The sequence below is a fragment of the Temnothorax curvispinosus genome, unplaced genomic scaffold (genome assembly GCF_003070985.1).
Source record: "Temnothorax curvispinosus isolate PA1 unplaced genomic scaffold, ASM307098v1 QBEX01005482.1, whole genome shotgun sequence".
Lineage (NCBI taxonomy): Eukaryota > Metazoa > Arthropoda > Insecta > Hymenoptera > Formicidae > Temnothorax > Temnothorax curvispinosus.
This window is the reverse complement of record NW_020215262.1, coordinates 25,612-50,360: the sequence shown is the minus strand read 5'-3', so window position 1 is coordinate 50,360 and position 24,749 is coordinate 25,612. Positions and strand designations below refer to the sequence as shown.

Genomic DNA, 24,749 nt, shown 5'->3' with positions numbered 1-24,749 from the left:
TCTATATAAAATTACATGTACATGTACATCTTATACACTTTTTAAGCAGAAATCGGTAATCCCTTCACCGATCCCCAAAAAATTCAAAGTTTTATAAAGAAAGAATCCTTTTACCGATTTTTATTAGATATACCGATAATCAACTAAATCTTAAAGTATTATATATGAAATAGGGGTAAAAAAGCCTGAAGAATATAATAAAATTAGAAATAGCTTAATATTTAAAAAAGAACCCCTTTACCGATTATCGCCAAAATCAATACCAACCTTTCTTAAATGATACTCTGTCGATGGAAAAAAAATTCAGCCCGATATCTTGTAACGATGCGCTTCGAGACGCATCATTTCCGGCGAGCATCAGCCGGATGCCGCCCGGCCGAACACCCGTCGGGCGAGACAAGGCACGTTGTGCCTTTTTTTAATCTATCCATCTCGCGTATCAGTCCGCAAACGGACTTAGCGCGGCAACCGACTCGGAGCGCCGAGCGGTGCCGAAAACGGCCGAGAGCCACCGAACGCAATCGCGGCGTCGGGACGCCATACTTCCCGAACGCTCCGCCGCTCCATCCCGGCGCGCGATTGTCGTCGTGTATACCCCCGCCACGCCGACACACCATCGCGGGCATATATAAACCGAGCGATGTTGCTAACTATTAGATTCCGCCGTGAGCCAGCAACCGATCCGACCGATTCTCCGCTGCTCACGGATCCCAAAATCCCACAGTCGAACAACCAGGAGGTAGAGAGTGTTCTCTGCCTCTGCCGAGTGAAGCATCTAGGCGGTTGACTCGAACTTCTATACGAACACCTGTGACACCAGAGTGAACCAGGGTAAGAGAGTTCTTCTCTTACTCGCCAAGGGTCTTGGCCACCCGGTGCCGCCTCCCGCCTACACGAATCGATGCGCCAGGAGATAGAGAGTACTTCTCTATCTCCGCTAAGGGTCTTAGCCGCTCGATATCGCGTCCAATCACGATCCAGCGCCTTACGCGCTCACTGCCGCCGCTATCCAAGCCTGCGATATCGCGTCACTCGCGCCGAAATCGTACACCGTACTTCAGCGAGCCCGCGCGCCCGCCGATCCGCGAAACTCTGCGATCTCCGTGTATCGTCGCTTTACCGGCGTCAGCAAACTCCGCGATATCTGTACGTCACCGCCATTGTAACCGCGTCCGCGATCTATTATACGTACCCATCGACTCCGCGATATCTGCACGTCACCGCCATTGTAACCGCGTCCGCGATCTATTACACGTACCCAGCGACTCCGCGATATCTTACTTATCAGCGACCGCGATCTTTTGTACATATCCACCGCTCCCGCGAGCATTTCTATGTATTCACGCATAATTGAATAAACCTTATTTCGTTTTGTTATATTTTAACCAAATCTTGTGTCTTCCTCCGCGCCTACTCCGAACCCTGACCAGCCGCGAGCTAAATCCGCGCTTCGGAAGCTAGGTTGTTTTAATCTCAATATTTGCGGAAATTAGAGTAACCACGGACATTTCTAAAAAAAATTCAAAATTTTATAAGGAAGAAGGCCTTTACCGATCATCGTCAAATTCAATACCAACCTTCCTTGAATGATACTCTATCGATTAAAAAAAAATTAAGCCCGACATCTCAATATTTGCGAAAGTTAGAGCAACCACGAACATTTCTAAAAAAATTCAAAATTAAATAAAACTTTTTAACGATCATCGCCAAATTTAATACCAACCTTCTTTGAATGATACTCTATCAATTAAAAAAAAACAGCCCGATATCTCAATATTTGCGGAAGTTAGAGCAATCACGGACATTTCTAAAAAAATTCAAAATTTAAAAAAAAACCCCTTTTACCGATCATCGCCAAATTCAATACCAACCTTTCTTAAATGATACTCTATCGATTAAAAAAAGTTAAGCCCAATATCTCAATATTTGCGGAAGTTAAAGCAACCACGGACATTTCTAAAAAAATTTTCAAATTTTTTTTAAAAAAGAACCCCTTTACCGATCATCGTCGAATTCAATACCAACCTTGCTTGAATAATACACTATCGATTAAAAAAAGAAACAGCCCAATATCTCAATATTTGCGGAAGTTAGAGCAATCACGGACATCAAGTCCACACATACTACACACACACACACACACACACACACACACACACACACACATACGGACAGTTTTTTAATGCAATATTTCGACGTTTTAAAACACTGAACATATTATCATCAAAAACTGAAAACACAATTTTTTCTTTGGTTTTTTCTACTTCTATTTCACATAAAATTTATTTAAATTTGGTTGATTAGACTCAACTCTATACGCAATCAAAGGTTTATATACGATGTTTACGAAAATAAAGCTTCCTCTATGAGGAAGCAAAAAGATAAAGAAAGGCGCCAAGTACACGTATAGTAGTGATATGTTGTTACCTCGAAAAAAATAGTGGTAGTATTATACCTTGAAAAAACCTAAGTAACAAGTGGTAGACATAATATCTTTGTACCTCGCAAAAAAACCTAAATAAGAAGTAATACGTAATTATCTTTGTATTTCGAAAAATCTCGAAAAACCTAAGCAGTAGTATCTTCATTTCCAAAAAATTATATCACAAAATTACGTTACCTTATCAAAGAAGAGTTGCGCTTCAAGTGATCTATTACAAAAAAGAAATGATATCTCTTTAAATTACAGCGCCAATTACAGAGAAAACATATATATTGCCTCAAAAAATAATTGTTGCACTACTTTGAAAAATCTTTACATTGTGTCAATTAGAAACAGAATGTATGATAACAATTTTATAAGATTAAAAAATTTTATTTAAATTTAACAAGAGAGTACAAGATATTTAAATACAAAGTTTACATGTGTATTTTTAGTGGTCACAAAGGATTACAGAAATAACAGTACAAAATAAAAATATTTTATTAAAATATTTAAATCCAACAAGGGAATACAAGGTATTTAAATACAAAGTTTATACATGTATTTTTCAATAGAATAAAAGATTTAATCACAAAGAATTACAAAGTTAACAGTACAAAAAAAAATAGGGTTATGTGGGGTGATGTGCAACATGGGGTGATGTGCAACGTTTCCGATTCCTGGTCTGCATGTCGACATTTGACAGAACCGCATACTGCCATCTATTTGTGTCAATAGTACCTTATTTTGGATAAATAACTCGCGAGATGGCACGCACCCTGTTTTGCTGTACGAAAAGCGAGTTAAATTTCTCGAGCTCAATGTAATTTTCGCTTTTCACATTCATTATTTCGTGAATTGGTTTTAGGTCATCTTATAGGTAAATATTTTTATATTGTTAGTTTTTTAAGTACTTTTGATAATCCACAGCGATTTTGTGATTTTCCGCGCAAAATAGCGTGTTTGGGGTGATGTGCAACACTTTTTTGGGGGTGATGTGCAACACTCATTTTTCGCTAGTTTATCGCTATTTTACGATTGATGTGTATATTAAAAAAAAAAAAAAAAAAAAAAAAATCGCAACAATTCAATTTACTGTAACATTTGCGACATTCCTTATCATTTGAAATGTGTCGACATGCAAGGTCGCAACTATTTTACTTGTGACAACTGCGATTCAGATGATGAAAAATAAAGTTTTTTGCATTTTTCCTTTCATTATTCGATTAATTTGTATTTAAGAAGCCCAAATTTAACATTTAAGTCGATTGATGTCGATATTCATGCATTTTTTACCTTAATTTTACCTGTGTTGCATATCACCCTAAGAAAATTTGAAAATGCTAAAACAGACGTTTTTTTGAAAACTCGAAAAATTTTTAGGAAAAATTTAAAATTTTGAAAATCTAATCACGCAGAATTGTAGTATTTTCCTTCCTCTACATTATACAGCCATGATATATTCAAGAATTTGATTTTTGGATATGTTTTCCGAGCAACGCGTGAACGTGTTGCACATCACCCCACATAACCCTATTTTATTAAAATACATAATTTTTCTTGTAAAAAAACTTGGCGCTGCCAGACCTCGAAATTTTAAATAAATAAAAACAACAATAAATAATCTAAACTTATCCTATACATAATTATAAGCCGCATTATTCGCCGTCATCACGCACACCCATATCACTTGCTCGCACATACACACCACGCTGATAATCATTTTGTTACTCCCGTCGCATTCTTCTCTAAATTATTTTTATTTATTTTATGTAATTTATAAGAACGATTGCAAAAATTGTGATGCTTCCTATGTCGACCAGACAAAGAGGCAACTCCAAACGAGATTAAAAGAGCATAAAAGCAACATTAGATTAGATAAAACAAAACATACGTCTCTGAAACGTTGTTTCTGAGCATAACGTGAAATTCGGTCATACGTTTGATTGGGACAATGCTCGCATTTTGGAAATTGAACATAATTATAAAAAAAGATTAACGGCGGAGACGATACATATAATAAGGAACAGGCAAACGGTATAAGCTTAAACAAGGACACGGAGTTATTGAACAATGCCTATTTTGATATTGATGAACGTATTATCTCATATGAAATTTTAACAACAATCCGTGCCCTTCCGAAGCGAGCATTGCCACAGTCGCTTGTAATCTCTTGCGATGATCACACATACTATTGAGACGATGAAGGAAGTCTCCGTATCTTTCGCTGCACTGACTTCTTATGTGAGTGTCCCGCTTAACAAATTTTTACTTAATTATTCGCGTCTGTTATCATAATTTTATACTGTGTTCAGTTGCCATTAAGACGGTCGGGTGACATAAAGATTCGCGAATGCAGGGACATCACGGATGTTTACCTTGTTCTTGGAGGAGACGACCGACAATTTGACGAATACCTGAGGTGTTTGACTTTTTACATGTTGCGACGGTTGCGAATTTTCAGTCCTGTTTAGTGTGATTTGATGCATTAAAGTTTATGAAGCGATTAAATTGGAATTATGCGGTTTGTTCTGAAGAAGGCCAAGTAAGGCTCGAAACGTTAACGTTGTTTTTTTATATTGCGAACACATTCGTTGTTAAATTGATTTTAATAAATATACACCTATTAATAGCTCGTAATTTGGCCGTTTCTATTATTTAGCTATTGTTTTATCGAGCGAAATCGGACACTTATTTGTTTTTATTTATTGTTGTTCTCATTTATTTAAAATTTCGAGGTCTAGCAGCGCCAAGTTTTTTTACAAAAAAAATTTATGTATTTTAATAAAATATTTTTATTTTGTACTGTTACCTCTGTAATTCTTTGTGATTAAATCTTTTATTCTATTGAAAAATACATATATATAAACTTTGTATTTAAATACCTTGTATTCCCTCGTTGGATTTAAATATTTTAATAAAATATTTTTATTTTGTACTGTTACCTCTGTAATTCTTTGTGACCACTAAAAAATACACATGTAAACTTTGTATTTAAATATCTTGTATTCTCTTGTTAAATTTAAATAAAATTTTTTAATCTTATAAAATTGTTATCGTACATTCTGTTTGTAATTGATACAATGTAAAGATTTTTCAAAGTAGTGCAACAATTATTTTTTGAGGCAATATATATGTTCTCTCTGTAATTGGCGCTGTAATTTAAAGAAATATCATTTCTTTTTTGTAATAAATCACTTGAAGCGCGACTTTTCTTTGATAAGGTAACGTAATTTTGTGATATAATTTTTTGGAAATAAAGATACTACTGCTTAGGTTTTTTCGAGATTTTTTGAGATACAAAGATAATTACGTATTACTTCTTACTTAAGTTTTTTGCGAGGTACAAAGATATTACGTCTACCACTTGTTACTTAGGGTTTTTCGAGGTATAATACTACCACTATTTTTTTCGAGGTAACAACATATACACTACTATACGTGTACTTAGCGCCTTTCTTTACCTTTTTTTAAGAAAAGTAATTTTGTACGGATATTACGCCTTTTTGTAGTATTACGCATTTTATAAACAGTATGTGCATGGTGCAAAGCTATTTAGAGGTATAATACTGTTGCGCTCACCGCTGTTGCGCAATGCTTTATTAGAGAAATCGTAGAGGGCACGCGAGATGGAGACAGAGGCGCTGAGAGTTCGGCAAGTCGGTAACTAAGCGAATGACACACACACCTCTCGGAGACACCCGCACGATTGTACACGTGACGAGCAATAAAGTCTTTTCATACATTACACGAGATATTCCTTGCACCCGAAAGCACAACATGGTGGCAGCGTGGTAACGTACGAACCCGTAACGAATAAAAGGGACAATCAAAGTCGAGTGCATAATCGCAAAGCAGCGAAGACAGGTGCAAAATCTGTGTGAGAGGTTAAGTCGACACGATGCCGGGTGGTGAAAGCGGCAGCTCACAGCTCTCGATATACATGGCGGCAGCCGTGCAATTACCTCCTCCGCCAAATTTCAGTTTCCGATCGGAGGATTGGCAGCGATGGTCCACGAGATGGGAACGATACCGTCAAGGCAGTAGCACTGCAAATCAGTCAGAGGAAACGCAAGTTAATCAGTTCGTATACTTAATGGAACCGCGTGCGGAAGACATTCTGCTATCGTTTAAACTCAGTTGTATAGAAGCAAAAAGCTATAAGACAATACATAAAAAGTTCGAAAAACATTTCGGAGCTTGCATAAACATAGTATTAGAACGAGCACAATTCAATAGGCGCACACAACAAAACGAGGAAACGGTAGAAGATTTTATCGCGGATCTCTAACAGTTAGCGAAAACATGTAATTTCGGTGCACTAAAAGACGAACTTATCAGAGACCGAATTGTAGCAGGCATTCGGGACCAAAGGCTATCGGAAATGCTGCAATGTGACCCTGAGCTCACACTAGAAAAGGCTGTAATGAAAGTACAAACAAAAGAAGAGGTCAGAACACAGCAGGCAGTTCTAAAAGGAACGGAGGGAGCAGCTAACCTCGACAGAGTCAGGAATTCCCGCGGAACACATGGCAAGCAGTACTCAAAAGGTTTCCACCGACAGCATAAGAAGGAAGAGGCAGCAACGTCGAAACGGTGCACCCGATGTGGCACAACACCGCAACATGCATTCTCCTTGTGCCCAGCCAAGCAATCTGCATGCAATGTATGCAAAAAAACAGGACCCTGGGCGGCAATGTGCAGAAAGAAAGCCGTGCATGAAATAAATAGAGACGATGGTAAGAATGCAGCCGAAAAGGAAGACGACAAGGAAGATCTTTACTTGGGCGGCGTACAAGCTATAATGAAAGAAGAAAAAAAGGGACAATGCAAGACACAGAGTACCAAGGACAAGAAGCAGCAAAGAAACATAGATAGAATAAAAACACAGCGCACTCCGAGCCGCCGTGGATGGCGCGTGTAAGCATTAACGGAACAGAGATACCAGTCAAGGCGGATACTGGAGCTGACGTGACGGTGATAAGTGAAGAACTCTATATAGGCAGCATCTAGTCGGAATTGCGTTGACAAACGCAAGTAAAGGACTGCAAGTGGGAGACTCAATACCTCTCAACGTGCTTGGTAAGTTGCAGGCTAAAATAGAGTGGCGGAATAAAGCAGCCATCAACTACATATATGTCGTCAAGGAAAACATGCAGCCGTTGTTGGGCCGTCCGGCCATTAGAGCGTTATGCATGTTAGATTGGGTAATAGACATGGACATTGATGAAGTAAGTAACACCAAACCTGAAAATGAATTCAGTAGTGTATTTGAAGGGTTAGGATGTCTCAAAAAGTGCAAACCTTACCACATTGGTTTTAAACCAGATACCAAACCGTATGCAGTATCAGTGCCTCGCAGAGTTCCGCTGCATCTTATGCACAAGGTTAAAGAAGAACTAGAGCGGTTAGAAGAGTTGGGCGTGATCAGCCGAGTCGTCGAACCGACGGAATGGTGCGCGCCAATGGTTGCTGTGCTTAAGGCTAACAAGAAAGATGTGAGGATTTGCATAAACTACACTGAACTTAATAAATGCGTTGTAAGAAACCGCTATATCATGCCGAGTGTTGAAGAAAATCTTGCTCAGCTAGGAGAAGCCCGCTGGTTTTCCCTTCTCGATGCGAACAAGGGATATCATCAAGTGCCTTTATGTAAATGTTGCCGACACACAACTACTTTCATCACGCCATTTGGTCGCTACTGCTGTAATAGACTACCGATGGGTTTGTGTCCCAGCGCGGAACACTTTCAAGAAAAAATGTCCAATGTATTGGATGGACTTCAGAATGTAGTAAACTTATCGGATGACGTTCTCGTTCATGGAATAACTCTTGGAGAGCATGATAAATGCCTGCGTGCAGTATTGCAACGTCTATCAAAAGCAGGTCTGACGTTGAACAAAGAAAAGTGTGTCTTCAGACAAAAGCGTGTAAGATTCTTGGGATACATTGTATCAGCGGATGAGGGTGTGAAACCTGATCCTGAGAAAGTGAAAGCCATAACCAGCATGGAGAGGCCAACCAAAGCTACCGAGGTGAAAAGGTTTTTGAGAATGGTCCATTTCCAGTTAAAGTTTATAGAGCATCTTGCAGATATCACCAAACCATTGAGACAACTGTTGAAGGATAGCGTCAAATTTGTATGAGACTCACCTCAAGAAAAAGCCTTCAGGGAGATCAAGAAGAGATTGATTGGAGCCCCAGCGCTTGCTCTCTTTAGCACGAATAAGAAGACAAGAATTTCGGCAGACTCTTTGTCTTATGGATTAGGAGCAGTTTTAGAACAACTCGAAGAAAAACAAGAAGATTGGAGACCAGTCTACTATGCATCTAGGGCTCTATCCGAAACCGAAAAGAGATACGCTCAAATAGAAAAGGAGGCGTTAGCATTAACGTGGGCGTGTGAGAAGTTTGCAGCGTTCATCATAGGAGCGCCAGACTTTGTCTTAAGGACGGATCATAAGCCATTGATCTCGATTTTAGGATCCAAGCCTATTAGTGATCTCTCCCCGAGATTGCAACGGTTTCGAATGAGACTAATGCGTTTTGCTTATGTTGTTGAGTATGTTGCAGGGAAAGCATTGATGACTGCGGATACACTCTCGCGGGCATCGTTGTCAGATGCCTGTGACGCCGAGGATTGCTTGTATGACGAAGGCATCGAAAAGTTTGTACAAGCAGTTGTTAAGAGACGGATGTCCGATCAGTTTGCGGTCAAAATACGTGAGATGCAAAATAAGGACATGGTTACCCAAGCTGTTCTGAAATATGTGCGAGAAGGATGGCCGAGGTATCGCAGAGATGTACCAGAAAAGCTATTACCATATTTTGAGGAAAGAGGTATCCTGACGGTGACACCAGATGGGACCCTCCTATGCGGCACGCGGATACACATACCAAAAGGTCTACGCAACGAAGTACTCGAGAGGATACATCAGGGTCATTTAGGAGAGAAGAAATGTCAGGGACGAGCCAGGCAATCCGTATGGTGGCCAGATGTCAATGCGGATGTGCGAGCACAGTGCTTGAAATGCACTATATGTTTGGAACATCGTTTGCAAACCAAGGAACCCCTAATAGTGACAGAACCACCTGAACAACCATGGCAGGAAGTAGCGGTGGACTTCTGTGAAAGAGAAGGAAGACACTATCTGGTGATGGTTGATTGTTTCTCTCGGTATCCAGAGGTCGTATACATGTCATCAACTACAGCAGCTAGTACAATCGCGAAGATGAAGGACATATTCGGGAGACACGGAATTCCAGAGCAGGTACGCTCAGACAATGGCCCACAGTTCAGCAGTCAGGAATACAAGCAGTTTGCCGAGAACTTCGGGTTTGCCATAGTTACAAGCAGCCCGAGATATCCACAAAGCAACGGGAAGGTAGAAGCGGCAGTAAAGACAGTCAAGCGTATCTTGAAGAAGGAAACAGAACCTACTCTAGGTTTATTGGTGTATCGCACTTCTCCTCTGGAAACAGGTAGCAGCCCGTGTGAATTACTCATGGGAAGAAAACTTCGCACGCCGGTACCATGTTCGGCGATGACACTACACCCAAATGGCCTGATCTGAAAGCATACCGCCAACAGCTATGGGCGGGAAAGCTTCGCAGCAAACAGCAGTACGACAAAAGACATCGAGTGCGAGAGCTACCAGAATTGATGCCAGGTGAACTGGTATGGATAAAGGACCAGCGAGCATATGACACTGTTGTGCGTCGTCGTACTGAACCAAGGTCGTATGACGTACGGTACTCGGGAGGATTGTTGCGACGTAACCGGAGTTTTCTGGAATCAACCTGACGAGCGATGGAAGACGACGATGAAGATGAGGACGATTGGGGAATAGTAGCTAATAAAGATCAGCCGCGGCAGGAGGCGGATAAAAAACCAGCGCCGGCTGAGCAACCGGAACCGTTGCGACAAAGTAGTCGCCAACATTGCACGCCGAGAAGATTGCATTATCAACATTTAGGGACACCGACGTGTTAATTAAAACGAGTAGAGAGATTTAAGTTGGAATTTTGATTTTGTTTTATGTTTAGCTTTGATTTGCTTAGCTTGATTAGCTTAGATTTGATTTATGTATTAATACACCAAAGATTAGTTTCGTCGGTTAAAAAAGAATCACAGAATTTTGTTTGAGCTATACCTTGTAAGCTTTAGTAAGCATTTCGATTTTTGTTATAAAAAGAGGAGGATGTTGCGCGATGCTTCATTAGAGAAGTCGTAACTAAGCGAATGACACACACACCTCTCGGAGACACCCGCACGATTGTACACGTGACGAGAAATAAAGTCTTTCCATACATGCACGAGATATTCCTTGCACCCAAAAGCACAACAACCGCGTTGCACTAACACACACTCGCACTCACGCACTCGCACTCCCGAAGCCCGCGGAAATAAGAGAAACACCGCGTTTATAAAGAAACAAACAATCTCAACGTTTATTATTATCTCGATACAGAAGGGTGCGGACACACGTCCGAACAGTCCAGCAACTCAAGACAAAATCTGACAGTTGACAGTAATTGATTCGCCGATCAATACATCCCGTCGTCAGGGAACGCGCTTCGGCTTGAAGCTACTCGCGAGCGAAGCAACTGGTGTCTCAGCGCGAAGGCGCAGTGCCGCAACAATACTACCACTTTGTTTTTTTCAAGGTAACAACATAATACATATACACTACTATGCGTGTACTTGGCCAGGGCCGGCGAAACCGCTATAGCTAAATAATTTACAAACGGCCAATTTCGAGCTATTACCAGATGTTAGAAAAATATTTAATACGTTCAATAATAGTCTACAGACTTGTTTACGTTTCGTGCCTTACTTGGCCTTCTTTTGAACAATACAAAATTATAAAGAAAAACGCATTATAATAGATCGCATTATTCTACGAACAAAACGAATCAATTTGATCCAACGCGATTTTCATTAATACGGTCTCACCCAAGTAATTGGACAATCATATTGAAGTCAGAAGTATAAAGTCAATTATTCGTCAATCTACACGCAGAATCGGTCGTTTCCTTCGCTGCATGACACTTATGCGCCCATGAAACCCGTATAGATGTAAGATCCTTTGTCGCCAAACCATCTTAGTGACAACTATATTAGAGTTAGAACTTACATAAGAACCAAAACGAAAATTCGATTAAAACGAGTTTAGCCTTATAAACGGACTCACATAAGCGGTCGATGAAACAAAGAACTAGGGTGAATTCCTTCCATCGTTTCACAAAGCGTGTGTTCGTCGCGAAGGATAACAGACGACTGAGACAATACCCGCATCGCAAGGGCACAGTAAACGATCATTGTTATTAACAGAACATTTAAGATAACCGACTTAAAATATCAAAATAAGGGATCGTTTAGTAGTTCCGTGTCCTTATTTAAATTTATACCATTAATTTGCTTTTTTATATGTATCATTTCTGCGGTTAATCTCTTTTTGTAATTATGCTCAATTTCTAGGATGCGTGCATTTTCCCAGTCAAATGAATGATTGTATTTTGTGGTATGCTCTGAGACAACTGAATGTTTGGACTCGTCTAATCTTATATTCCTTTTATGTTTCTTTAATCTGGTTTGTAATTGCCTCTTCGTCTGACCGACGTAAGAGGCATCACAATTTTTACAACAGATTTTGTAAATTACGTCATTATTGAAAAAATGGGCGTTCTTATCTTTATGGACCTTAATGATGCTACTAAGATTGTTAAGAGTGCGGTATCCCACAGAATTTTCAGATTTATCGACTGCTGAGGCGATGATCTCGGAAGTATGTTTTAAATACGGCATAACAATAAAACTTTTTATTTGCTGTGCACATTCGGAATCATTACCCGTATTATTCTTTGTGGACTGAAGTTTCCTCAGTCTTTTATTAATATGCAAGAATATTAGATCGATGGGATATCCGTTTCTAAGCAATACATTGATGACAAAATTTAAATTTTCATTATAAAAGCTGGGATGTGATAACATGATTGCTCTGTCCACTAGGCTATAGATTGTTCCTATTTTGTGTTGAATAGGATGATTAGAAAAGAAGGACAATAGCCTACCAGAAAAGGTTTCTTTGTGGGACTAATCTGTTATAATCGTGTCTCCCCTTACAATCAACATCAAATCCAGAAAGCTAAGACGGCCATTATTTTTGTACTCTATTGTAAAATTAAGTCTATTATGATAACTATTAAAGTAATCCAGAACATCCTGAACGTTATCCTTAGGAATCTTCATAACAATGTCGTCCACATAGCGCTTGTAAAACGATAGATGGAAGTCCAATGCGCCCAAAACCCTTTCCTCCAAATCCTCCATAACAATGTCGGCCACTGTCGGGGATAAAGGGGAGCCCATTGGAGATCCAAATGTCTGCTTATAGGTGACACCGTTAAACGTGAAAAAAGTAGAAGCCAATACAAATTTGACTGCATAAATTCACCACGAGATAAACTTGTTTTTGTTTTTATAAACTTCCATCTCTTTTTTAAACCCTCTACGACCAATTTAGGTGGAATATTCGTAAACAGTGATACCGCGTCCAATGAGATCAGAATCTCCGACTTCTGCACTTTTATTTTCGATAGGTCAGTACACAATTCAAAACTGTTGTTGACGTGGCTCTTTGGTTTTGATAAACTATCAACTAAAATTTTCGGCAGAAAAGCTGCAAGATTATACAGTGCCGTGTTGACAGGTGAGACTATTATTCTAAAAGGAACGTTCTTTTTGTGAATCTTTGGAAGACCGTAAGCTTTTGGAAGTGTAGAATCGCTGGAATGTAGGAAAAAATATTGTTTCTTAGAAATATATTCCTTCTATAGCCACTTTTTAATCAAATGCACGCATCCTAGAAATTGAGCATAATTACAAAAAGAGATTAACCGCAGAAATGATACATATAAAAAAGCAAACTAATGGTATAAATTTAAATAAGGACACGGAACTACTAAACGATCCCTTATTTTGATATTTTGAGTCGGTTATCTTAAATGTTCTGTTAATAACAATGATCGTTTCTGTTAATAACAATAATCGTGCCCTTGTGATGCGGGTATTGTCTCAGTCGTCTGTTATCCTTCGCGACGAACACACGCTTTGTGAAACGATGGAAGGAATTCACCCTAGTTCTTTGTTTCATCGACCGCTTATGTGAGTCCGTTTATAAGGCTAAACTCGTTTTAATCGAATTTTCGTTTTGGTTCTTATGTAAGTTCTAACTCTAATATAGTTGTCACTAAGATGGTTTGGCGACAAAGGATCTTACATCTATACTGGTTTCATGGGCGCATAAGTGTCATGCAGCGAAGGAAACGACCGATTCTGCGTGTAGATTGACGAATAATTGACTTTATACTTCTGACTTCAATATGACTGTCCAATTACTTGGGTGAGACCGTATTAATGAAAATCGCGTTGGAACGAATTGATTCCTTTTGTTCGTAGAATAATGCGATCTATTATAATGCGTTTTTCTTTATAATTTTGTATTGTTCTGAAGAAGGCCAAGTAAGGCACGAAACGTAAATAAGTCTGTATACTATAATTGAATGTATTAAATATTTTTCTAACATCTGGTAATAGCTCGAAATTGGCCATTTGTAAATTATTTAGCTGTTGCTTTGTCGAGCGAATCTTTTGTTAATTGAAACCGCTATGGTTAGTATGGAGTATTCCATACTGACATTTCTAGAGTATGGAATTCCATACTCTGATGGAAGCTGAAATATTATTCATGGAGGGGGAGGAGTAGTGCAACCGGCTAAAAAATTTGGAATTTTGTGAATTTTTTATGCTGTAACTCTGAACAAAACATCTGACGTATCAAGATTGGAACAAGTCTCTATATGCTTCCAAATATCGTTAGACGATTTATCGACAAAAGAAATTTTCATGGGGGTGGAGTTCCGAAAACCGCCGACCTTCGATTTCGATTAAACTTTGTGAAAAGCTTCGTTTTGGGTTAAAATGAAAGCCCTTAAAAGGAATTTTGGCGATTCCTATGATAAATCCATTTTTTAAGATAAAATGATAAAAAATATACGAACACCTTCATAATTTTACGGGATGTTATAAGTTGAATAAATACTGTTTTTATTGAATAATTTTATGTTTTTATTATATACTTACAACAGAATACATAAATAATATGCTTTGTAATATATTTTACTTGGTTATTCCTGGATAAATTGTTTTAATATCCTTTAATAGTTGGTCGAACGGGTCTACGTTAAGTTTAACGTACACGACGACGCCACATAAATTCGCACAAAACACAACATTTAAAACAGTAAATTGTTGATAAATTAAAGTTTTTTTGTTAATGCAGTGAATACTTTATTTCGCGAGAAAGTCGCTGCTTTACCAAAACACAACATTTAAAGCAGTAAATTGTTGATAAATTGAAGTCTTTTTGTTAAAGCAAAGAATACTTACATATAGGTTAAATGACGCGCTTTAAAAGTATTTAATTGTTTAAAGCGCGTCACTAATCTACATAGGTTAGATGACGCGCTTTAACAGTATTTAACTATTTAAGGGGATGCTGGAGTGAAGGCCGAACTTACTTGATGTCGATAATGTCAAACATTTTTAATTCTGTTCTAATTTGTTTTCTATCATTTTCTACATTACCGCCTATATCTGCCCTTGTCTAACGAGAGGCATCTGTTCTTGTTTCGATTGCTGCGCCATCTTTCACTACACGCAATTAATACTACTCCGCACGCATACATACATATGAGATTTTCAACGACAATTTTCTCTTATACTAAAGCTTCTAAGTTTATTTCTGAAAGCACAACATTATTTTTTTTTGCAATTCCGATGGTGCTGTATGCTTATTTTATACGTACAAAGTCTAAATTTTTATGTGCAGCAAATGTTGTCACGTCATACATATAATTTTTTTATTTTTTTTTTTTGTTTTTGATGTAAAATCAACGCTAGCACCCTCCGTTTTTATGCGTACTTTAATTTTGTAAAAAAGTTTTTTCAATTCCGTAAAGCCAATTCAAAGTTAAGTGTCAGCAAAAAAATGTCGATAATTGCTACTACTCCAGCATCCCCTTAAAGCGCGTCACTAATCTACATAGGTTAGATGACGCGCTTTAAAAGTATTTAAGTGTTTAAAGCGCGTCACTAAACTAAACAAAACTAAACAAAAACTAAACAAAAAAAATTGTATGTGTGAACTATTTCGACGTATATATTAATCATTTATGTCTTCCAATACTCAAAATAGCTGCTATATTTTCCAAACTTCTTTTGTTTATAACTTTTTAATGAACAGTGACCGCCGGCTAAAACCTTCTGAAGGTCACTCAGGAGGGTGACCTTGACAACATATGTCAAGGTCAAGGTCATCGGTGAGGTTCGACCTTTTATGCACATTTATCGAACAGCCCTATATTTTTTATCATTTTATCTCAAAAAATGGTTTTATCATAGAAGTCGCCAAAATTCTTTTTAAGGGCTTTTATTTTATCCCAAAACGAAGCATTTCACAAAGTTTCATCGAAATTGGAGGTCGGCGGTTTTCGGAACTTTATCCTTTCATGGAATTCTATGAATCTGGAAAAACAAATTCAGAAACGCTTATTGGTATTGTAAAAGACGTGCTTACTCGATTTAATTTAAAATTAAGTAACATAAGAAGACAGTGTTACGATGGTGTGCGTCGAATGTTAGTGGGCGAATTACGGGCTTGCAAACACGTATAAAAGAGATAGAACCACGAGCTATATTGTAATGCACATACGCTAAATCTTGTTGTCCAAAATGCTATTGAACATGTGCCGTGTGCTCGAAATTTCATTGAAATTGTTAAAGACATCATAAACTTTATACGTGACTCGCCCAAACGAATGGCGCAATTTAAGAATCTGCAATCTGGAGACAGCCCGAAATTAAGTCCCTATTGTCCAACAAGGTAAATGAATAATTATGTTATAATAACAGAGTTTGTAGTTATTTTCATCATTTTGTAAAATACAATCACATAATTTGCATTTAAAAAATCAATCGATGTTTTAAAAAATATATCTTCTTGAATCAAAATTACATTCGTGGAAAGCTTAAAAAAAATGAAAACAATTCATTGCACTAAACAAACAGTAAAGTATATGCTTCAATAAATAACAAAATTATAAAATAAATATAAAAAACATTTTTTACTTATAATGTAGTATAGAAGATATAGCTGGATTAAAAATAAGCTAAGAATAAGGTATCCATGTGGTAATTTGTCAAAAATTGTGAATCGAATTTTTTTTAAACTTTGGGATTTTCTTCTTACGAAAGTTTGCATTCTACGCAAATGTCAGTATCAACCTTTTTTGTCCTAAATGACCTAAAAAATGTGAAAAAATTTTTTCAGAAATGAAAAATTCCAAATTAATTATTTAAAAAAATTGTTATAAACAATGAATGACTCATTTTATAGCATTCAATAAAAAATTCGTATTCAGCGGCCTAATATATATAAGAAAAACCTTGGTGAAAGCGACGACATATAAAAGGCGGCATATCAAGATAATAATTTTCTTACACTCTATCCTTATTCGAAATAATATTTGAAACTATTTTTTAGGTGGTGTATGCGGATTTAATCTTTAAAGACTATACACGATAAAGACAATTATACAGCTGCCTTAACATTTTTTGACGAAATGAGTCTTGATCGAACACTGGATTGCAGTACATCAACAAAAAGCAGCAGGATTCATCAAGTATTTAGAAACCTTCGAATTCTACTTTCTATTAACTTTGATAATTGAGATTTTTCACCTCATCGAAATTCTAAATACTGAGCTAGAAAAATCGAGCCTAAATGTAAACGAATCACATAAAAAAGTTACGGCAGTTATATGGATAGCCTAAAACAAATGCGAGAATCAAAATTCGATAATATATGGGTTATATCTACGGAAGGTGGTAAGGCACTGGGGTTAGAAGAACCCGAAGTATATTGTCCGCGTAAACTACCTAAGCGCCTTGAAACAAGTAGTGCGAGCAAGACTCATACTTTTCAAACACCGAAAGAATATTATCGCAGGATCTACTTTGAAATTTTTGATCAAGTTTTGATGTCGATGAATGAACGATTCAATTCGAAAACCATGACGCTGCTAAATTCTTTCGAAGATTTTGTGGTAGGCAAGCAAAATATTAGCGTAGACAAAATAGTTAAGTTTTATAATTGTAATAACTCGGTACCAAAATCTGACAGATCGAACGATTTCGACGAACAAAAACTGAAATTGCATAGTAACATGTTTTTCGAAATCGCATCATTAAGAAAAATTACTTTTCAGTGTTTGGCTGATGTAAAATTTCTGCAAGACAATCGCGAAATCGGCGATCTTGTACCCGAGTACAAAAAATTAGTTCGCGTGCTTTTAACAATTCCCGCAACGTCGTGTACAAATGAGAGATCATTTTCGCATTTAAGATTATTAAAAAATTATTTGAGATCAACGATGCATCAAAAGCGGTTAAATAATATTGCGATATTATATACGCATCAAGATCTTGTAGAGAGATTAGACGAAGAGGAGCTAATCAATTCATTTATAAAGAAAAATAATATTAGAGCAGCTACTTTTGCCATGTAAATAAATGTGAATATTTATTTCCACCTCCCCCCTCTCCAAATGTCCGCCGGCTACTCATCCATACACTGAAAAATTTTAATTAAAGTAATTTAAATCGACCGTGACTGTACGTCTTTTCGATGTGAACATTGGAAAACTGTGAGCCAACCTGCTTTGTCGGATTCACACAGCACTTTTCCGGATCAATCATCGAGACATTATTAATTTCGACCATGAGTTTTGGTCAGTTGATGTAATTTCTAAATTAAATAAATTTTTATTGCGAAAAAATATTACCCCAGCCAGGGTTTGAACCTGGAATCTCCCGTATACCGTGCGGGTGTTGTGCCAATTCGACCACTAGGGCTGTGGTAATATTTATCGCAATAACAACTATAAGATGGAGCACCGATTCTTCAGTCAACGGTGTATAATAAACAGAATAATGAATTTTCTTCGCTAGTATACAGAATAACAATTAAAGTAATTTAAATCGACCGTGACTGGCAATATAACGTCTTTTCGATGTGACCATTGGAAAACTCATGGTCAAAATTAATAATGTCTCGATGATTGATCCGGAAAAGTGCTGTGTGAATCCGACAAAGCAGGTTGGCTCATAGTTTTTCCAATGTTCACATCGAAAAGACGTTATATATTGCCAGTCACGGTCGATTTAAATTACTATATCTGAAAAATTTTACTTCGCCGGCCCTGTACTTGGCGCCTTTTTTTACCTTTTTTTTAAAAAAGGTAATTTTGTACGGATTGGTGATATTACGAAAGAAAAGTATTTAACTGAGACAATGAGTTAAATAAAAATAGGCCGATATATTTATATAACTATATAAAATATATTTATATATCAGCCTATTTTTTGTGATACCACATCAACTAAAAATAGGCTGATATATTTATATAACTATATAAAATATATTTATGTATATATCAGCCTATTTTTATTTGACTCATTGTCTCAGATACTTTTCTTTCGTGATATCACCAATAAAATGTATTTTGGGCGTAATATCTTAACTGAGGTTTATTACGATATACTTATATGTATGAATATAATCGCTATTATCGCTATTATAATACCTGATGATATATTATTGTCATACATATTTATAATAGATTATAGATTATACGTTCTAACGTTGGCTTCGCTTGCTATAGTGATTAAATTAATGTAGCACCACTTGCAAGGAGGCGGCAGGCCACTCCACTGTAATGGCTGCCAGCGACACACGTAATAAAGACATGTTCTTCTAATATATAGTGTTCTAGTATTAATGAATCTATAACAATATTATCAAAATATCTATCTATCAATGTATTTCTTTAAATATACTTTTTTCGACCCATATTATAAGGAACTTTTTTGCTCATTTTTGTGTCAGAAATGTGTTCCATTTTTTTTAATTTTTCTACTGTAATTATAAAACCTCCATCTTGGTACACACGGGGACACAAATGCCTTCTCACTTGAAATTGCACGCGTATCGAAGCATATTCAGAGCGCATGCTCCGTCTCTAGATATTCGTTCATCATGACTGTAAGAGTATCCGCACAAGACTCTTGTATAGTAATGCAGCGTAACATAACGTGGGTCAACGCACAAGAAATGTATTAAGATAAAAAATAATAATAAGATGGAAACACCACCACACATGCTACAAGAATATTTATAACAGTTGAACAAACTTATGGATAGATCAGCTTGTTAGACACAAATTATTATCTATACCGTGTAATTATCTTTTTGTAAAAGTCGTTAACAAAAAAATAATGAAGACATTTACTACTGTATTATTGTAATAAAAGCCAATTAAACATGAAATTTAATCTATACTTCATTTTTCAATTAACTTATAATCTTCCCAAAATCAAATAAATACCTACTCAACATTGGTCTAACTTTTTTATTTGAATCAAATATTTACATGTTAAGTCCGACAAATATGGAACAAATTTTATTGCAAATAATATTTAAGCCAAAATATGGAGGAGCTCGTGGGGGGGATGGCACGTGCGGTTGGCCTGAGGTGTGAGAGGAGAAAAGGAAGAGTTTTGTGAGGAGCTAAAGTCAGGGAAGACGGAGCAATGTGGCGGAGCAGGTGGAGGAGAATCGGACGGAGTCGGAATCGGGAAAGTGGAGGAGGAGTAGAGGATGACGTGGTTGAGGAGTGCTGAGCGAAAAAAGTAAGGATGCGTTTGGAGGTTAGATCGAGGAACAGGAGGAAGAAGGGGCTAAGACGGGGGAGGTGTGAGGTGGTGGAAGGGGAGCGATGACATGGAGCAAGACGGTTGGTTGGAGTGGTGGCGCGATGGTTGGTACGGTAACAGCACAGAGTGACAGGAAGGCACAGCGGAGGTGGGCTCCGGTGGACGGTCCGGACCGGCGCGGGGTGTCAGCGACTCTGAAAGAGTAGGTTAGCATTACTGCGGGACCGTCGGGCGGAGCTGGAGCGCAGAACGAGTCGGTAAGAGGGAGAGAGGAGATAACCGACGAGAAGGCGGCGCGAGAGTCGATGGGCGGACACGCAACTAGCGTCGGCACAGCAATGAGGAGAGACGAGTGATGGAGATCGATAGGTCGATCGAAGGAGTCGATCGAGTGAAGTGAAAGCGCAGAGAGGCACGTGGCGACGGTGAGGTGAGGAGAAAGCGTAGGATACGGAAGCAAGGAAGGCGAAAAAGATGTATTAAAAAAGTGTAACGGCCTGACTTTATCGAACGCGGACTGGCGTGCGGGATCAGGAGTCCGATGAAAGGCCCAGAGACAATAATCAATTTAGGTGGTACATGCAGTTTATTCAGCTTAGCTTATTATATACACAAAGTGGTATTTTATGTAGCGCCGGGACGGGTGGAACGCGATATATACAACGAAGGGGCAGTGCGGGTGCACTCGTTAACGGACGCGGTAGCCCGCTCTTCGACGGACTCGGTAGTATTTGATATAGCGCAGGGACGGACAAAACGCGGTATATACAACGAAGAAGTAGTGCGGGTGCACTTGATAACGAACGCGGTATCGTTACTCGACGGGCTCGGTATATTACATAGACGTATTACAGTACATAGGCGGACGCGGTATATTACAGGTAGTGCATGTGCACTCGATAACGACGCGGTATTTAGTAACGAACGCGGTATCGTTACTCGACGGGCTCGGTATATTACATAGACGTATTACAGTACATAGGCGGACGCGGTATATTGCAGGTAGTGCATGTGCACTCGATAACGACGCGGTATTTAAGATGCTGGACGGATTCGGTATATTACCGTTAATACCGGTACGCTCGCGGATGCCGCGGTAATATGCGTGCGGGACGCGTAACGTAGGAGGGAAGATTTCCGGAGCCCCGGGGCGGCGGCAGCGAGAGCCCTCGTTGCGAGGCCGAGCGCGCTCGACCCCGCGGAACCGTGCCTTCGGGGTTAGTTCTGAAGGAGTGCGGGAACACCTGAGAGCTCTCAGTCGAGACTCGGAGCACCGGACCTCGTTGGCGTGTTCCCTAGAAGTCGGGAATAGGTTTCGTCTTGGAAGTAGCGGATCTTTAGACGAAGTGTCCTTTTCTCGCCGGAACGGCGGTTTATATACCCGCCCGGCGCGGCGGGTTCGCTAGGAGCGCCGATCGTCGCGATGTGGTGGGGCGGCGCGGCGCCGCGCTCGTCCTCGGGGCGGCTCGGCTCCCGTCGTCGCTCGTCGGGAGGCACCGGTGCCGCGCTTGGCCCGCGCACACGGTGCGTTTTCAAGTACGTTTAAAATGTGACGCACCGCGCCCTGGTCTTCGCCCGACTGGTCGTCGGTCGGGCGGCATCCGGCGGTCGTTAGCCGGGAACGATGCTTAGTGCACGGGGTGCATCGTTACAAAAGAGCAAAGATTAGAGTGGAAGAAAGGGAGAGGAGTGGGCGAAGGCAGAGAATAAAGCAAAAGTAAGTAAGAGGGAAGAAGGAGAGAGGTAGGAGGCACGTATACACACGCACATGCACGAGGGATAGAGGAAGGTTAGTAAAGGCAGAAAGGAAGAGTGAGAGAGGAGGGGTAAACACACACGCACAGGCTTGCACGGAGGGTGGAGGACAAACACGCACATGCACGGGGGTTAGAGGAAAGGCAGAGAGGGTAGAAAGAGAGATAGGGTCAGGATAGACACAACACACACGCACATTCAGGCTCGCACGGGGGGTGGAGGAGATGTGGGAAAGTGGAGAGAGGGGGGTCAAGAGGCAGGGGCTAAGAAAAGTTTAATTGTAGGAAGAAGGTGAAAGAAGACGGAAGAGCGGACGGAAAGCGGAAGTAGAGAGTCAATTAGAGAGGAGAGAAGGGGAGGATGCAGCGACGAAACACGGTGCGGCGCGGAGTGAGCAAGGAAGAGGGAAGGAGGGTAGAGGAGGAAACGGTGAAAGCGGAGAACAGCTGAGAAAAAGGTAGCAGGGGGAAGAGAAGGCGGCAGAGAGGAGAGCGGGGAGATGGAGGAGTCGGAGGGTTTGATGAGGGTGCTGAGCACGATAGCAGAGGAGTTAGGGAGGATTAGAAGGGTGCTAGAGAGAAGAAAAGGGGGGCAGAAGAAGCGGGGAGTACCGTGGAGAGAGGGCAGGAGAGCACGGGTGAAAGGAGCGAGCCGGGAGGCAAGACGGAAGAGGGAAAGAGCAGTGAGGCGGAGTAGTGGAAGAAGGAGATGAGAAGAGAGGTCGCAGGATGGAGAAGGGAAAAGGCGGAGGAAGCGGCAGCAGAGGAACGGAAGGCGGAGAAGAGAGAAGGATAGTTTGAGACAGAAGGGAGATGATCGGAAGATGGAGGGATGGGTGGAGGAGAAGGCGAGAAGAAGAGTAAGGGCGGCGGGGGCAAGAGAGGGGGCTGACCGGGGAGAGGAACGGAGATAGAGGGAGATGGAGGAGGCGGGTTGGGTAGAATGTAAGAGGAAAGGGTCACAGAAGGAGGCGGAAGAGAAAAGGGAAGGGCCACAGAAGGAGGTCGAGGGAAAAGAGAAGGAAGGAAGCGAGAAGTCAAGGAGTCTAAAGGAGAGAGTAAAGAGGCTGGAAGAGGAGAGGGAGCAAAGAGAGAAAAAAAAGAGGAATGTGGTCTGGAGGGGGCTAGACGGGAGGGACGCAGAAAAAAGGAGAGGTATGATGGAAAGGGTGGCAGAGAAGGTGCTAGGTAGAGTGCCGAGAATTAGAAGGGTCTGGGAAAGAAGTGGGGAGGGAAGGAGAGAGGTGCTGATAGTGGAGTTGGAGGATGAGAAGGAGAGAGCGGAGCTGTTGGAAAGGTATGGGATAATTAGGCAGAGGTGGGGAATAGGGGTGGACGAGGACCTGTCCATGGAGGAGAGAAAGACGAGGTTGAGGTTGCTGGAGAAGGCAAGAGAAGAGAGAGACAAGGGAAGAAGAACGCGGGTGGAAAACAGGAGAATATGGGTGGATGGAAAGGAGATTGTGTGGAACGATGACGAGGGGAAATGGGAGAAGAAGTAAAGGTAGGGAGGGCTGGGGGTCGAAGAAGGGGGGAGAGGAGAGGAGATAAGGGGGAAAGGGAGGAGGTTATCCCTGTGTTACAGAGACGGGAACGGTGAGGAGGCGGAGAGCTGAGGTGTTGGAGCATGGAGAACGGAAATAGGGGGTCCCAAGGAAGTCCAACGGAAGAAGCGGCCAGGAGGAAGAAAAGAAGAGGCAGGGTCCGAAAGAGTGGGGGGTACTAGGATGTAAAGGGTCGCACGCGGCCAGGTCTGGTATAAGGGGAGTTGTACTTGTAAGAGGTTTAGGATCGTTTCTCACAAAAAACGTCTTGTAAGCCCTGCGGGGAGAAACAATAAACGCATACAATACAATACAATACAATATTTAAGCCAAAATACATTTTAATAAGAATCAAATTAGAACTAAATTTGGGTTAAAGCCGTAATTGAATCGAGTAAAAGTCACGTATAGAACACATTAACTTTTTACTAAAGTCTCATATATATGAATATTCTGCATCATGTATGGTTCTGGGATCATATATAATCCGCAATGTAATGTAACGTAACGTAACGTAACGTAACGTAACGTAACGTAACGTAACGTAACGTAACGTAATGTAATGTAATCATACTATTATATAAAACCCGACTGTTTGTCTGTCCGTCCGTCCGTCCGTCTGTCCGCGAACTACTCATTCGTTAGTGGACCGAATTTTTACCAAAAGTATATAAAACAGGGGTAGAATTTTCCGGGGAGTGCCATGACGTGTATAGTTTTTTGTTACCGATTTTCTGGAAACCGGTTTTTTTAATTTTTTCAATTTTTCCTGAAATAATTGACCGAATCTCAAAGAATTACGTATGAAACAGGGGTGGAATTTTCCGGAGAGTACTATAAAGTGTATAATTTTTCGTTACCGATCTTTTTGGAAGCCGGTGTTAGAAATTTTTCAAATTTTTCGGGAATTAATTGACCGAATCTGAAAGAATTGTATATGAAGTAGGGGTAGAATTTTACGGCGAGCGCCATAATGTGTACAGTTTTTGTTACCGATCTTTTTGGAAACCGGTTTTTTTAATTTTTCGGAACATAATTGATTAAATCTCAAAAAATTATACATGAAGTAGGGGTAGAATTTTCCGGAGAATGCTATAAAATGTACTATTTTTTGTTACCGATTTTTTTGGAAACCGGTTCCGAATGATCATATCTCAAAGAATTGTACATACAAAGTAGGGGTAGAATTTCCC

The 24,749-nt window shown here is 39.8% G+C and overlaps 1 protein-coding gene across 1 annotated transcript in view; it reads right to left on the bottom strand.

The window, feature by feature from the left end:
* The window catches only part of LOC112454881 (intraflagellar transport protein 80 homolog), a gene marked incomplete at its 5' end in the record, with an annotated part of 105,899 nt that overhangs the window by 56,582 nt on the left and 24,568 nt on the right, over positions 1-24,749 (bottom strand). The window lies entirely within an intron of this gene.